Genomic DNA, 17,942 nt, shown 5'->3' with positions numbered 1-17,942 from the left:
CTGGGAGACGAGGGACTCACAAATCAGCACAGATGCATGGGTTTTAGGGCCACCCCCCACCACCCCCTCCCTGTTTCCAGTGTGTTTCGGATGGATGTGACCTTTTCGCGCTGTGCCATTGCTCTTATTTTTGGTGACTTCCAGCAAAGCAGCATGTAAAAAAGACCACGCAAAACAGCAAACAGCCCCCCAAGGTCTGTCCATAGAGGACTGGTGGAGTGAGAGAGGGAGGGCATTGTACTGCAGGGGGAAGCCCCTTTTGGATTCCAGGGCCGACTGGTTCATACATGTGTGTATGGACTTAGAAGCATCAGGAGGAGGAGAAGGAGGAGGAGGAGGAGGAGGAGAAAGGGGGCTCCGCTGCTCTGACAGTGTCTGTTTGCGGACGGGCAGCTGGGAAACAGCCTGACGCTGTGTTCTCGGAGTCCTCCTGTGGGAGCCTTCACCCAGAAGGGGCCCATCGCGTCAGCGGAACGGTGCCAAGCCTGGCACAGCTGTCCGTCATCCAAGGCTGGACAGCCAGGCCAGACCAGGCCGGGGTAGAGCAGAGCTGGCACTGGGACGAGGGGTGGCAGGCCGTGCGCGATCAGTAAGGATCAAGAACCTTCTGAGTGGATTAGCATCAGCTGCGGTTAACATTTTGCGAGCGAGAGCGGCGGACGATGGGCAAGCCGGGCACACTCACTTCCTCCTCGTGAAAAAAGACAATTTCTCAGCGGCACGTCACACGCTCACGACCACTGTGCACTGCGTCTCGAAATGTATAATCATTTTTAGATCTAACGACGCACGGAGTGGCTAAACATATGTTCTTAAAATCTCTTTGCCAATAAAACATGAGGAGAATATGCATTGGGCTATTTGAAAGTCTATAACCCACCCTATCCATCTTCCAGCGCTACTATACTGGGAAGCAGATTTACATCAGGCGACATCTAAAGGCAACACAAGGTTCCAGCCACACACAAACTGCTCCCTTTCGAATTTATGAAGGATATTATGCTTTCGTTGTGGCACAATGTAATGTTTAGCTAACCTTTCTACCTCCCTTAATATTGCCATGCACGGCTGGTAACATTATAAGCAAATATTCTGCCCCACCATGAACTATAAATCAAAAGTTGAGACGGGCATTAATTTGAAAACAAAGCCCCTCCTTTGAAAAGGCTGCAGGGGAGATTAAGCCCTCATGTCAGTCTGTGTGGGAAAAAAGAAAACAGGGCTGTGCGTGTCACATGGGTCGCCCCGCTCCCAGAGTCTCGACCCAACCCACCCACTCGCCCATGTGCTCAACCGGTAGCTCTCTCTCGCTTTCTCACTCCCTCTCTCTTTATCTATTTCTCTATCTATCTTTTGCCTTATCTCTAAAGTGTCCAATGAATGGAGATGAATGACAACATTAATGGAAAACGCACCTGAAGACCGTTCTTATATTCCCACTCAAGTGATTATAAAAAGCAGCTGCCAAGAGAAATCTACTCTGACAGTGTGTTGACACTAAAAATTATTTCTTTGGAAGATCTTTACATCTCACAGGGAGTAGATAAATACACAAATACCTTTACAGAAAACATAGGCACATGGTATACAATAATAGTTATGGTACACAAAAATATTTACATTGAGATGGTTTATCAGCATTAGCTTCACGTACACAACAAGAAGACTGGGAAAATTCAGTGCACTATACGGCAAAGCCAAAAACGTGCCGGGACTTTTTTTTGCAAGTCCCTGGGTAGCTATGCTTGCAATTCTAGCTGAATCAAACAGCAGTGTCCTATGAGGACCTCAGAGGACTGTGGGGACATTTCTCAGGTCACTGTGCACTAGCTACCCTACTCATGTTTGTCTTTGTCTTTTGGGACTGGGACTTTTATTTCAAATACAATCCACTCAAATATTTCACGAGGAGTGACAAAATTTAATTCAATTATAAATTCCTGTTTAGTTCTATTATATATATATATATATATATATATATATATATATATATATATAATGTAATATGATAAATGCACAGGACCAGTTTAGTAATCGCATTACAGTGTTGCATAGATGCATCTGGCAATTTCATGGGAAAAAGCATTGCTATTACCATGACAAGCGAAACGTGAACAATTGAGTGCTTCATTCTGTATTTTCTCTTACTCCTCCCAGAAATGCTATTTTTTGCCTCTTGTTTGGTTTTATCATGCTGTTTTTAGTTCATTGTGACATTGCACCTGCTAATACACAACTGGCACTGTTTTCAGACTCGTGGAGGAACCGATCCCGAAATAGCTTTCCCATGAGTTTAGGGTTTAAAATAAGGGCCTGGCAGGACACACCCCTGTGCTTGGAATGGCTGGTTCCATCATGGGAACCGTTTCAAGCTGTCTGTATGGACCGATCCAAGCGATTAACCAGATGAGACCTATATGGAAAAAAAGTTATGTGTAACGAAAACAATATTGTACCGACATTAATTCAAAAGCTATGTTGTTTACAGTCAGACATGAGTTTTGACAACAGAGGCATTGCGCATACTCCTTGGGGTAAACAAATCCTGAGGAGGACTAAGAGAGCACGGCAAGATTAGAGCGAGACAAGAGGAGAGCCAATGAGCACTGTAAGCAAACAGTGGCCGACGACAGATAATCTCCACTGGGGCTGTGACAACAATAACAATAGTGTGACACACACACACACACACACACATAACTGCAAGGCTTTTCAAAGGAAAAACAGCACTCTTTGAAATCTGCTACCCTTTCCTATTCTCTGTGGACCCATCCTAGTACAAAATAAGAAGGCCCAACCCAAAACTAATCAAACCTGCAGGACTCTCTCCAGAGGCATGATATTCATCAGGATGCTTTACACTACACTCAAATGCCAAGAACTCCTATCAGTGCACCTTGAGGCTGCATTCACAGGCTAATCTCGGTTTCAGAGTCGGGGGGATGTATCAGTTGGCTTTGGTCTCGTTTTTCCACTGTGGAGTGGGTTAGCCATAATCGACCAATAACTCATTGTTGCGCACAGAGTTTCAGAAACTAAATTTTGCGGCCTCGTACACCGAGTGGTTTTGTCATCTGGAGTAATAATAAGTTTCCATGCTCCCCCGGATCGGGGAGGGTATTTACTTTTGAGTCCGCTCTAGATATGCGTCCGAGACAAGAGTCTCGGATTGTCGCTGCCTGCTAGTCAACTTGGGTGGGCAGGTCTCACCATACTGCTTTTCCAGGGTAGTCTACGATAAAAATGGTGACAGATTTGATGCCAAATCACAGTCGGTTTTATTGCTCAGCCCTCTTAAAAACACTGCCTTTCCTAAGGTCAAGCATTTAGCTCTAAGAAGCAGAGATAAAAAAAGACAAAAGAAGAAAAGAAAAAAAACAACAAATGTACATATCCAAGTGAAATATGACATAACAAAAGAAGTCAGTGGAAATTTATGTGGAAAAAATCATCAAAGCCAAGTGTTTGGAGGAGAGATTGGAGAGATCCCTCCTCTTAAGAAGGTTGGTCTGTTCTCAGGGCTGAATCCTTTGACTCAGTGCTCTAAATCATTCAGATGGTTGCAAAAAATGTTTATGATAAGGTTGAATGAATAAAGTGTTTGTCCATTATCTATGAAACAGCGTGCAAAGATGTGTGTTTTAGCACATCGTGATTGACTTGTCACATTCTTGTATCTAAGGTCATATAAAATAGGTAATCAAATGTAGTCAACTTACAGACATTTTTGATAACATGATTTCCCCTGTTTCTGTGCAAGTAGAATCTGGTAGCAATTTACCTTTATCGCAACTTTGCCCAAACGTTCACAAGTGAGATGGCTCCTGAATTTACAGCCAGTATGTCAGATCCAACATTTTTATTTAGCAGCGCAGAACATGCTGTGTCTCCTTCCTTCTGTCAAGTTCATTCCAATTGATTTGTACTTCCCTCATCTGAAAGGAGTTATTGTCCTCGAATGCAAAGTAACAAACATCTCTGTGTTTGTGTTTGTAGATGTTTAGTGATTTTAGAACATGCAGATACTGCTACCGACATACTCGTGCCCCAATGAAAGATACAATGACACACAAAACAGTTTTCATATTTGCCAAATGTCACAATGACTGATGGACCGTCAGTTCACCAGACAGTGGCATTTTTTTGTGCATTTACTTTTTATTGTGCATTCCAAGTAATATCAAACTGCAGTTGAGTTATTTATGTTCACTTAATCAAAACAACTCAACTGCAGTTTGATACTAGATAGAATGCACAATAAAAAAAACATGATTTACATGTATGAATATTCACAACAATGGAGGTATCTGTTTTTGCAAATGAACTTCAGTTATTTTCAAAAGCCCTTTGCCTTTCATGTAGAAAGGACATGAACATAGAGTAGACATGCTCTTTCATACAGTATATGCTGTCTGACACTGATTATAAATGAGCTGCTTACTCTGAGGGAATCTTAAAAATGCAAACAAAAACAGACAGAGAACGCAAAGGGATGTTTTACTAGAGCCTGTCCGGTGTTATAGCTCTCTTGACGCCATGAGGTTTGGAAATAAGACTGTCTCGTGAGTTTGAAACGACAAAGGTCATTTGCCCTCCCTCATGAGTGGGAAACGTGCCTCCTCATGACGAGAAATCTGAGAAATGCATGCTTTGGTAACTTGGTATCTTAAATTGTGAATGTGAATTGAAAAAACAAATACAAGGCATAGGAACGTTTTAAGATTCGACATGTTTCCATGCATGTTTTACAATGTTGGGAGAGTTTGATTTCCAAAAAGGAATGGCAGGAGTGCTTGGCTGGTGTTTTTAACACTAGCAACCAATCATTTGAAACATCTTCCATCACAAAGATGAGGCTGTAGATCTAACATCCAACAACCAACACATATTTGTGCCTGCAACACATGAACAGCACACAATTGGAGACACCCCATAGTACCGCAACATAGACTAAACCATTCAACGTAGCTGACCTTGAATTTCCCCTTGGGGATCAATAAAGTATCTATCTATCTATCTATCTATCTATCTATCTATCTGACACTGGGTAGAAATGAGGGTAAACTGTAAAATGCAATGCAATCTGTATACATTTTTGACTTGTTATTTTTCTAATCAAAATTAAGGGCTCATTTAACTCATTGTTCATTTGACAGCCCTAATAAATAATATTTATAGTGAATGTATAATGTATGCCATCATAACCCATGTGGGACCATATTTTCTTTACCTAATGATTAGTAGTGCTTGCTATTGTCTACTGTTTGAATTGTCTCATAACAAAATTGCTGAAACTGAACTAAGTAGATTGCTGTGGTGTCTTTCACCAGCACTTGTTTGGCCTGTTGACTATAACTCATGAATCAAATCACCATGACACAGTAAATTAGGAAGTTAGGAATTAAGTGAACAAGCCTTTTTTATCTTTCCTAATGTGGAAAATGATTAGCCTTTAAGTCACTCTGATGGTAAACTCCCTGGGATAAGACGATAAGAATGTTCACACAGTTAACGTCAATCAGGAGGGACACCCCCTGCCCCCCGCATCACTGCCATACTTATTCAGTGGGGAATGGGAAAGCACAAATGTGACGTGGAAAGCCACCATCTCATAGGAGAACAGCCTGGACCATCCCGTCCCATTGCTTGACCCAGCGCTGTGGAATTTGGGCATCAGACTGGCAGTTCTCATAAAAACGATGTTTCAGAGGAATCAAAGTTCCTAAGAGTTTGTAGACGAACCCACAGACGGTCACCTCTGCTGACCACAATGCGTCGTCTTAAGTTAACCTCAACTGCCTTTGGAAACAGTGCCGGGATGAAAATTTGATCCCACCTAATTCCGTGGCGCACTTTTCCAAGGTTTTATTTTATTAAGAGACACAGATAAGGATTCGTCATTACACGTCTTGTTGCATTAATCTCCAGGGATTTGAGTGATAACAGTCCAAAGGACAGCTCATGTTCTTGGAACAGCTGAGGCGAAAAAAAGAAAATTGGAACGCAAAACATGGGTCTGTAACCTGAAAGAACAATCATAGTCTTTTTGATTGAGATATGATCCCCTCTAAAAGGCATAGTCACCTCTATAACATTACTGGATGGATCACAGATCTTTTGAAATCACTCAGTTATATTAATGGCATGATGTCATCTGGAAAACATGTTTATGGTTTCCCATGTGATAAGAGCCACTTCAGGAAGCTTGAGTGGGAAATACCAAGAAAGTGAGAGGCAAGGTCATTATTTATAAAAGCATTTTTTCTGGTGACAGCATTTGTTTACATCTGCTTAACAACCAGTCCAACAAACATTTTCAACCAATTTCATATGAAGTTTCATATTTTGCCTCTTCGTCATAAAAATCCCCTTAATAGGCACACCATTCTAAATGCAGCTATTATAAGCAGCAAAGGTGTACATACTTGGCTGGCATGTTACCAAACTACTGTATTTTACACATCTACTTCATTAGATCTCATGATCTCAGTTAGATATCAGCCTTCACTTTTAGTATACCGTAGAGTTGACTTGCAGCAGATCAAGCAACAAAATACTTCATTGTCCCTCACTGCACTTTTCTCTCTCAATTAACAATAGAACAATAAACAGAAATGCCCATCAGACACGAGCCAGCACTTATTGTGTCAATGCCTTACTAAATATAGCTCTGATGTCCATGGTTAAGGGATTATCAACAGTACTGGCAGTGGGTTCTTGAAATATCACTCTCTGCAAATCCTTTAAGACATTCTGTTTTTATTTTTCAGCCATGTTTTGACATGGCAAAACTGCTTGCATACCTAACAATACTCTCTGTCAACAATATGTCTGACAATTCCCTGTGGAAGGAATAAGATGTCAAAAGAAACAAGGACCTCTTGATTTTTTGTTCCAGTTTTGTGGCTTCCTCTGTGACAGATGTGTTCAATTTCTTCTTTGGCTTTAAGTGCACATTAGAGGACAATAAAGTCGGCGCTACTTAAGCCGTTTCATGTGCGAGTGCGATTTCTGATTTCCTCTTTAAGTTTTTGCTTGGAATTAGTTCAGGCCTTCAGAGTGATTTCCTCTCTCTATGAGCTACCACTGGGCAGACTGACTGATCTTTTAAAAAAAAAAGTTGCTCACACACAGCTACATTCATGCATCAGCCATCACTCAGCATCAGACTGTCACTGTGTCGATGTTGTGTAAGTGTGTTACTGTACATTCTTTTCTTTATATACATATCTTTCTATGTAAAATGTCATACAAATGCATCCTATGCAACCGTTATTTGAGACAGCTGGTGCTGTCTGAGCAACCACTTCAGAATTGCTTTAGCATAGGGCCAGTTGCTTATATTCAAACACAATTGTGTTAATTAAAGAAAGCAATCTAAAATAACATTTCTGGTTTAATTGTTTGAACCCAGGTTACAATTAATAAATACACCTCTGGGTAATATACATGGAGTGGACAGGTTAATAGATAACCAGAAAAGTCTAATGTTACTATACGTCTGACAAAGATACAGCAAAAATACACAAAGCTCCATACACGCCACCTCATAAATGTACCAATTCATTTTCCTCATTAAGCTGTCCAACAACAATCTGGTTTAATTTACCAAATCTTGAACTAAACTGAGCTATTATATGATTATGTTCTTAGCCTTTCATTTACTTTGCACCTTGTGCACGCAGTTGCACAGTTATCTTTGTATCACCCAAGTAAGGTATAAAAATGTCTCATTTCCAGGAATATGAACAGGGTCCGTGATTTTGTCAACACTCATTTCTAAGGGGTTTTCATTTCCTTCTGCTGAGATGTATATATACAGACACTACTGGAATGCACATAGGGGGAGTATGAAGGAAACTCTGACCTATAGTTTAAAGAGATGCCACGATTCATGTTTGGATTTCAAGTTTTAAGAAACTTGATTCAAGTTTCAAGTAAACTTGAATCTCTCTTTTGTCATTCACTGCCTACATGTATAACTGAGGGCCTTCTTTTAACTTGAACGGACACACTGTTCAAGTTAATTCCTTTTTTTTCTGGTTCTACCTATCTACCCTCTACTGTCCACAAAGATCTCGGACAGCTTGGGTTTCCCAAAACACTCGGCTGCTAACAATACCTTAATTAAAGCAATCACAGGCCAAATGATGCAGCAAGCTGTGACAGGGCCAACCCTGCCAAGGGATCTCCAACCCCCTTTACCTTTACAGACACATTCTGTCATGTGAAGAGCTCCCTACTCCTGACATTTAAAAGAAGAAGAAGAAGAAAAACAACAACTTCAGATGGACTTTTTTTAAAACTCCAATTTGTGTGATTCTCCACATCTGTTGGCGTGGGCTGAGGCTAATACGGTGACTTCATTCATTTGTGCTGTATACAGCTGTCAAATGCTTGTGAAATGGCGTGTGTGCATCTGAAACATTCAGAAACATGTCAGTGTTTTCCTTACAGTGGTCACAGTTGCCATCTCCTCAGATGAGCCGTTGCAGTATTGACACGGCCAGCGGGGTAAACTGAGCTAACACAAAGGGCTTGGGTGTTTTGTGTTTGGTGTCAGGCTGTTCCAGCAGACATTACATTGGGTCCGCGTTTTTGTTTGAAGCGCCAGCCGCACGGCTGACTCGGTCCAGTGTTCTGTGACACGGAGACGAGACGCAAACCCAATGTGACGCCCCCCCCCCCCCTTGTGTGACCCTACCACCACCAGCACCCCTACCCCCATGTGCTGTCACACCGACGTGACTCAATTAGCCTGCTCAGTGCCAACCAAATTCACCCAGCCACAACCCTGGCCACAAAGGAACCAAGTAGCATTCAACAGGAAGTATCATCTGAGCCAGCGGACCGTGGGGCCAGTTGTTGCCAAAACACTCATTAATCCGAGCGGTCAGCAAAACGGGCACAGTCTTGGAGGCTCCAGAGTCCTCCTGCCAAGGATTGAGATTGTTTTTTTTTGTTTTTTTTAAGGGTAAAACAAGGAATGGACAGAGAAGGTTAGAGGAACAATTAAATCTGTGTTTGTTCCAACACATTTACGATGTTTTGCCTGGGTCGGCTCTGTCTTATGTTTGAAATATCTGATCAAGACATAGAGGAAAGCTGCATGTATGAGTAATATGTGCTCTGAGTCATACGCTTAATGACATAATGTGTCTTGTAAATGTTCTATTTCAAATGCTGGTCCTGTCTGAGGAGTCTAGACAAGTGAGGTGCATGCCCCCAATACTACATCAACTGCAGACCTACTGTAAACACTAATTAGGGCATGATAACAACAAATATTGTAACTCCGTAAAATCAGTAACTAAACACAAAAACACACACTGTCCAGTCTCTTCAGTGACTAACCCTTTTGGCCAAAACTGTAGACAGAACCACTGAAGCCATCAATGTGATGAACAGTCGTACAGTAACTTGACCTTAACCAATAGCCATGACTGAATATAATCTGCCCAGGCATACTTAATTACTGGACATGGGTGTGCAAGTCTCCTCCAAAGCTCTCTAAGCTTGAAGCAAAGTCTGCATCTGACATTACTTTGACTAAGCACAGATGGAGCCTGCTCACCTTTATTGGCTGACAGGGTGGAGGTGGAGACCAGACAGGCAGACACAAAACTGGGAGAAATCCAGAAGTTCCTCTCTTTTCTTTCTTTCTTTCTTTCTCTCTCTGTATCACTCTCTCTCTGTCTGTCAATAATCAAATCTCTCTCTTTCTCAATCTCTCTCTCAGCAAACACATTTAGGTACCTGTGCACATCTAATCCATGAGGTCTGAAGATCAGTGATTCTCTATTAGTCCTCTAAACCATACTAAACCATCTGGTGTCTGAATGATGATGTAGTGATCATCAAACCAATGAAATGCAATCATGTGTGTAAATGTGTAGTTTCAGCTCTGTAAAATCTGAGATTCAGCTGCAGAATTGACAACACCAATAGCAGCTAATGTTGAATATATAACTCCATTTAGTCTATGCTGGCTTGAAAGTTGAACTTTAATAAATCTACAGCTCATAACATTCTCCAAATCGGTCATGATCCGTTCTCTCCAAATGTACAGACTCGCCACCTATTACGTCTGTCTCACGACTGCTAGTAACTGTTATTAATGTTCCACTTGCACCTTCGACCTCCTTTAATCTCTCTTAAAGTTCTTTAATCTGATATCTAAAACTCGTTGGAATGCTCCTTTTCACCATATAAATGATGACCACACTTCAGTGTAATGTCCACGATCTGCGGATCTATCAGCATTCTTATTGCACCGCAATTAAGGTTTTGCTGTTTGCATAATGATTCCTGTAAAATCAAACAAAAAAAGCCTGACCCCACATACATACACAAACACAAACACGCACAAACAGATTCCAGATATGTATACAAGAGTTTGCACGTCTGAGCCACTGAAAGTAAACTCAATGTGAAAATAATTTTCAAAACATGCATTGTAAATAAGATTAAACTAAATGTTTATGCAAATGTAATTAGCAAAGTAATACTTTCAACATCAACATCACTTAATTGAGAACATCTGCTTCACAACATCTGCGCCGCAACCACATGCAACATCCCTGCATGCCACAACATTGAGACCAGTGGCTGACGGTGTTGAGGAATGAATTATTTTCCTGGTTCCTTCTAGAATTCTACACAAACGATCTATAGTTTCAGTGTTCTTTATACTGTCTATGGGGAAAATCTATGAGGGTATTGTCGCATCATAGTGTGGAACTCTCGGTTTGCGAACATTCCAATCACATATTTGTGACCGTATTCCTCAACAGGTTAAATCCATCTTCCGAAGATATATCATCATCTTCAGCGGCAGCGCATCACATTGACCAAGCCCCCTGCATTCCTTATCTCCATGTAAACATAGTCACATGTAAACATGTGGTGTTGTGTTTAGACCATCCTTTGATCAAAATATTTACAGCACGTCTGATAGCAGGGGTGGCAGCCCATTGGCTACGCACAGATGTTTAAGAACATGCAGCAACCGGCCCAGTGGCCCATCACTTTCAAACCAAAGGGGAGAAGCATTAGAGAAAACAGAATGTACACTTAATTTGTTAGTTAAAAGCAATGTATAATGGCCTAATGTATTACAAACACATTACCAAAAACCCTGTGATCATTCTGCCAAGTCCACTTTTAGTCTCATCCAAACTCATTTTTGTAATTTGTTTGACGACGGTTAAGTGCTTTTTTGAGGAAAAAATCTTTAAAAGAAATGTGTATCTATCAGAGCAGAGAATAGATGTACAAAATTACACATGTATGATAAATGCTTGAGGAACATCTCCTTGATCTGAGGTGATTGAAATAAACACTGAGAGCGGATTTGCTAGCTAATGTTTGGGTTTCATACCAAGGGTAAATGAATCACGCAGCCTGGCCCATTACTCCACTTAAAGAATCAAAATCCTTGGGGTTCTCTGAACAACCTTGACAAACTCACTAATAGGCCTTTTCCACCAACAAAGAACTGGCTTCGTTCTGGTTCACGCTTCAGATGTTGAACCGTTCAGTGCATTTCAACCAGAAATAAATTGGTTTTGAAAAGTTGGTTCGAAACTAGAAAAAAAAAATGTTTTTTTCCTGTATACTGGAGTAATCTTGTCATTCTACAGTCCAGTTATGCACGCAGCACCTGCAGCTGATGATGCATCCTTGGTTCCACTCAAAATTGTTAGAAGTGCAGGCTGGCTCACTAGATACCGGATCAAGAACCAGTTCACTGTTGATCGAAAAATGCCTCAGTGAACTGGCGCATCTTCACTGGATTTACAACACTGGTAGCTTCTCAGACCTCACATTCAGGTAAAGGACAAAACCCATGACCCGAAGGCCTCTTTTTTTTCTAACATCTACCAGTAATTTGCATGTATACTGTATATTAATATGTTGGTATTTGTATGTCATTTGTCATTTCATCTTTGTTGCTGAAGTTATTTCAGTGTTGCCCAAGTGTTCCCCTGGCATGTCTTATCTGCATCTCTGTGCCTTTGTGAGGACGTGCTGATGAGGAAGATGACAGATTCACCATAAAATGCCACTTATTTCACATTTGATATTTCATCACTCCACTGAACTGCTGAGCCACATTAGTTTGACTGTCAGAGATCAAAGACCAAACTTCCTGTTCAGTCAGATGAAGATCTGTGCTGGCAGTGTGAGAAACTGTGTCGGCCTGGTGTACACTATGCTTCTGGATGACCAGGTACGGTGGAGCAGAGAGATGACTGACTCAAGGCAACAGGACTGAGAAACACTTATCAAAACAAAGCTGAAAGCCACATTTGTGTGAATATGAGACCATTTTTTTGAGTGAAATGGATAAAATATGAAACAAAAAATCCCAATACAGCCATTCATACAGAGGCTGAAACGGTAAACTATCCTTGAGAGGATAATACAACAGAACAAAAGATCAGATCTCTTTTCCTGTGTTCATAGCATAGAGGCAGTTAGGCCTTAAAACACATGAATTCTATGAGCTCCTTGCATGGTCAGCCAAGCAGTCTGACACTGGGAAGTAACGTACCCTTCACTCAGTTACGCCCCAAAACAAGCTACTGTCAAAAGTCCACAGAGGGCGCTGCACCTCCCAGGATTATTGAGACTCACTTCAGTCAGGTGAAAGGTTTTGGTCATTCTAATATCCTAATTTGTGCTTTTTTGAATTGACAGGTTCTGATAGAAGGGTTCATGTGACTAGAAAGCAGCTAAATAGATTTTTATGTCATGGTTATACCCTCTCCTCAGCACAGAGTGGAGTATCTGGCTCCATATCTACATATCTACATAGATATTATCTACACAATAAGCAATATTAAGTTACTATGCACTACAAATACTATGTGACGTTGACGATTTTTTAATACAGGGCACATGGTGTTTCCTGTGTGTGTCTAATTCTGACATTCTCTGCATGTCTGGTTTGTTTTTCTACTGCACAGTAGCGGTCATGATGTGTCTGATGAGAGACAATGATAATTCCCCCAGAGACAGGTAAAATACTCTCAAGCATTTCCGCACAAAGGTGAATTATTTCGACATGAACTCAGTCCTAGTAGCCGTCATGATGTGTCTGATGAGAGACAATGATAATTCCCCCAGAGACGGGTAAAATACTCTCAAGCATTTCCGCACAAAGGTGAATTATTTGGACATGAACTCAATCCTTTTTAATCCTCGTCATAAAACAGACTAAGTATCAACCGAGCATTGCTGGAAGGATCCGCAATGACAACTTAAACCATTCTGTGCACAGTGGCAGAATAAACTTATTACACATATTAATGTTTGCCGTGTGGAGTTGGTCCAATCTCATTCCTTCCCTTTGAAATGGCTTTGATGCTGAATTCCACATATCTTTTGCCTTACAAAAATGTTCTCACCTCCATAATAAAAAAATACTTAAAATCACGACAAAACAGAATGTCCTTATGTGGTGTTAAATTTGTTCATAAAACTGTTCAAGTTGAGAAATAATAATTAAAAACATTTCCACCCTCACTGTTTCAAATGAGTTGTACTGGAAATATCTTAAGTACCTTTCATTTCACCTGTGGTGAACAGAAAAGTCTCAAGGCAATAATGTAAGCATAATTGGTTCAATATGAATATACATGTGAAAATTAACTCAAGGACACCTTCTGCATGATTTCCTAGTTAAAGAGGCATTAATATGGATTTTATGCCAAGAACTAAAGAGATAACTAGCTGATAGGCTTGCCTTGCATACTCCAATAGCTCTGACATTGATAAAAGTTAGCTTGATTGTGTTTATTGTAGGTCATTCAGAGAGGTGCACAACATAGCACTTCCAATAAAGTGTCAAAATATTGTACCTGGGGGGTTTCAGGTGCACCAGGTAGCTGTCTGGACCTCCATCTGTGTCGAAAGCAGACACCCCGAGTGTGGTTCTATTCTGGTGTGAATCCAGGCTCTCTCCGCTTTAGATATAAACACCCGGCTTTATACTCTCTCCTCCAGTCTCCCCTCACAGAGTCCTGCTACACCTCAGCAGATCTTCGCACTGATATAGACCCGTCAAGTCAGGGCAGAGCTCTGGAGTCCTCACTCGTGGTGCTCCGTGAGAGGGGCAAATGGGTTTCAGAGGCTGGTTGTCTCTGTGGATGTCAAAAACAGGCCAAGCCAGAGTCAGTGTAACATTTCCACTCCTTTTCAACCTTTTGTATTGAAAACAGCACTTTCTGGTAATCCTAATATGATATGGTCATAGTGGTTACATTATCAGTTTGGTCAATTGCTGCATTTATTATGTTTTTTGTAATGTGGTGGAAACAGCACATTCATTGTTCTCCTTTACTGGGTAAGGGCTTTGTATCTGTTTTGGCACCGCCACGTTCAGCATTTTCTCTAAGATTTCCATCAGTAGAGTTCCCTGAATATGCATTACAAATAATATTTCCAACGCAAAATGGGTTAAGGGTGGAAAGAAACAGCATCAAAGATGGGTCTAAATTATAAACATGGGCTTGGGTGGCATATGCCCTGTAACAGAGGGAAATTATGTTAACAATCACTTTCCACTTTCCAAACACCATGCTCCCTTACCGAGTGACATCACGGCATGCATTCATTTGATGAAAATTACACACAGGCATTTGATAATCATATAACACTAATATTGAAAATGCCGCACACGATACAGATTACAGCCCTGCGCTGCTCAGTGCAAAAGCAGATGTTGTATTTGGAGCCGAGTTTGCATAATTTGCACACACTTCATGTTTATCATCGCAGTTGCTCTTGTGCTTTTAAAGGGAGAGAGGTACGTCATTAAAAACCCAAAGGCTAAGTTGGAGCATTTCGAATGCGATTTCAGAAATATGCATTGCTGATTTACGGTTCAGAATGCACTGGTTATAATTGGATAAACAGGCCATAGCGTGCAGCCTGTGGTCAGCCCACATTAAAGAGACGACTTAAATACTGTAACGTTGGCCCAATGCAACATGAGATATTTTCTCAAATATGTTAAGTGAAACAATGTAAAATTGTTGAGTGTGTTGGCTTTGACGAGCGAAACTGTATGTTTGTGTTAGAATGATTGTTTGTATTTGTTGGATAAGTATGTGTGTGTGCGTGTGTGTGTGTGTGTGTGTGTGTGTGTGTGTGTGTGTGTGTCCAACAGAATGCTTGTACCGGTATGTTAAGCATGGACTTGACACCAAGACTGACAGCTATTCTCTCATGACATGCATCACATAAAGGATAAAAGGGCACCCTTTGCATTCCTATATGGTGAGTTTGTGTGCAGGGAAAAGAGTAGCTAAAACAATTCATTACTGCAGAAACTGACCAGCAGCAACTAACTATGAAGGGGAAAAAAACAGGAACAGACTTTGTTGGACCGTAACTAAGTTCCATCACTTAGTTTTCTATCTTCCAAGTGTTCTGGGCCTGAATCACCCAAAGGATCTGGATTTCTACAATTGGATTGTTCAAGAACCCACAGTCCCTTCCCTGAAGTCTGCATCAAATGAAAATAAGTGCTTGTTTGTCTGTCTGATGGTTAGAAGTGTGAATGAGCAGTTATTGCTGTGGTGTTCACTCTGATAAAAAATTACACTTCCTTTGCATGTGATACAATTAACTGAGCCAATACCCACTTCCTCTGCAAACAATATGACACTGTATGCTTCACCATCATAAAGCCACTGCATTTTCAACAACACCAACGTCCAAATATGTCAGCAATGCATAAGCCATTAGCATAGCGCAACAAGGAATAATGCAAAAAGTGACAGTTGCTACACCACATGCCACTGCTAAAACTCAACGTAAAAGGTCAAGACATCTTGCTATGAGAAGTGCAGTGTCCTGCAGCATCTTAGGTAAGAGAGACATCTATTGCACTAATGCCAATGTGGTGAGACTGTGGATGTTCTGTTTACCCCACCGAGATGGAAGAGATGAGCCTGGGCTTGAGCTCCAAGTCCAAAAGCTCAATTTCAACGACCTGTCGCCTAATAAAAGTGTGTGACATGACATCTCGTTTTTCGTACCCCCACCCCCAACCTTCCATCTAAATGTCGCTCTATAAAAGCCGCAGACAAGAGCACTCAGGTCAACAAAAAGAGAAATCTCAGCCCTGAAAATGTCAAGCTTTAAAATAAAAAAGAAATAGCCCATCACCTCTCCAGGAAGGCTGAGCCTAAACCATGCCTTTCTCAGCCTTATGTTGGATTTCAGAGAAACTTGAGACAAAACAATATTGTTACTTCAACATGCAGGAATTCGCGGGCAGCCATTCAAACTGGCGAAGAAACAAAAAAACACCCTCCAGAGGATAAGCGAGGCCACTGGAGACTCAGTCGAGGCAGATGAGGCCACAAACAAACACTCCACGCGTTTCTCAGTCGTCACACTCTTTTAAACATTTGAAGTGCGCGGGGAGGCCAGGGTGTTGAGGGTGTTGAGGGGGGCAAAGGTGGAAGGCCGTGTGTGGGGGGAGACACAGAAGTGACAGTCACATTCCAAAAGTCCCCCATTTCACACGCTGACAATTCACATTGTTTATATTTAGCTCTCGTGGCTTGCTTTATCTTTTGCATGACTCACAGGCTTCAGCGCCTATTTCCTCTAATACATGTGCATTTGGATCCTTAGCTGTAAAAGGCAGTTCCTTAAAGCAGTCTGCCACAAAGTTTACTGTATGTAACAGATACAACATATTGCACACTAACAGCTCTCTGGCGCTCATAAAGAGAAAGAGGAAGTTACTGACCTTGGGCAATCTTGCATGTGTATCATTATGAAATAAGTCACCTTGCTGTGGTCTCCGTTCAATGGATATGAGAACCATCTGTACAGTCAAGATGCACTGCACGCATTTGGGAATTCTTTGAACGAGCCCTGGCGAGTTAGATTCTTGCCTGTGTAGCCAAAGGAGCAATGGAATGGTGACATGTACCTAGGACCAGACTGATATGGTTCAGGTTCAGTCCTCTGCTGCAGAGTTTACACAGTCAAATTGGCTATGATGATGTGTCATCTTGGCGTACAATTGCCACATCAAAGGGAAAGCTCATTTCATCATGATAGTTCTGTCATTTCTTATCTGTGCCAATAAAACTATGTATAAATTGAATGCCGGGACAAGTTAGGAAGTAGAACGTCTCTTATTATTGTGTCATTCTATGTTTATGGAGCAAGTGATGTAATAGAATATTACTCTGAGAAACACACCTTGTAACAGACTAATTTTTATTTAGTAGAGAACTATTTATTTTCAGAAATACTATACGTTTGGAGTATGGATGGGTTGTTCAAGACTGTGATCTAGTAGAGAAAAAACAAAAGTGTGTAGTGTTGTATGGGACATGCAATGGACAGAATGAGCAGTAAAAGTTTGGTCAAAGATACCATATAAATGGGCAAAGCAAGGCCGTGGTTTATTAGTGACGGATTTGGTGAAAGCTGACCAATGATATGCGTTTTGAGTTTGTAACTTCACAGTCAAGGGTCTGTGAAGACAAAGGTAACCATTTAGAAAAATCAGAATGTATGAAAATATGTGAAATTAAAATCATGGAAATTTGCTCTCAAACTGTGGACAGGACTGCGCTGAAGCCATGCCTTGCACCATGTCCAAACTGCGTGTAATAGGAGCAAGTGTTAGCGACAAAGTCAGTTTGATTACTTTGATTTCGATTGGAATGTCCAAACTGGATACAACCTGTGACAGTTCTGTGCAGTGCGATGTGACCTGACGTATGAGGCCCCCCCCCAGGCCATATATCAAGAATAGGTCGCATATGCACTAAAAGCTTACACATGTACTACTTTTTCATGCATATGTACATGAAATGCTTGCGCACACACTACTTTTTCTTGCACATGCACATGAAAAACTTGCACATAAACCAATTTTGTCTTGTACATCCCTGTGAAAAGCT

General features: G+C 41.2%; 1 protein-coding gene across 10 annotated transcripts in view; it reads right to left on the bottom strand.

Annotated features, from left to right (window-relative positions):
* Nucleotides 1-17,942, bottom strand: part of myocd (myocardin) — a 92,469-nt gene that overhangs the window by 63,866 nt on the left and 10,661 nt on the right. For 9 of the 10 annotated variants that reach the window (XM_076298192.1, XM_076298196.1, XM_076298199.1 and 6 more), the window contains exon 2: nucleotides 13,866-14,147. The exons of the other annotated variant lie outside the window; for it this stretch is intronic. The gene's annotated coding sequence lies outside the window, so the exon portion shown is untranslated. The remainder of the gene's footprint in view (nucleotides 1-13,865; nucleotides 14,148-17,942) is intronic. 10 annotated transcript variants of the gene reach the window in all.

The sequence above is a fragment of the Alosa pseudoharengus genome, unplaced genomic scaffold (genome assembly GCF_046254945.1).
Source record: "Alosa pseudoharengus isolate Yale_2024_CS ecotype anadromous, Long Island Sound unplaced genomic scaffold, YU_APseudo_1.1 YU_APseudo_1.1_scf_21, whole genome shotgun sequence".
Classification (NCBI taxonomy): domain Eukaryota; kingdom Metazoa; phylum Chordata; class Actinopteri; order Clupeiformes; family Clupeidae; genus Alosa; species Alosa pseudoharengus.
Note: the sequence above shows the minus strand (reverse complement) of the source record. Positions and strands in the feature narration are given on the sequence as shown.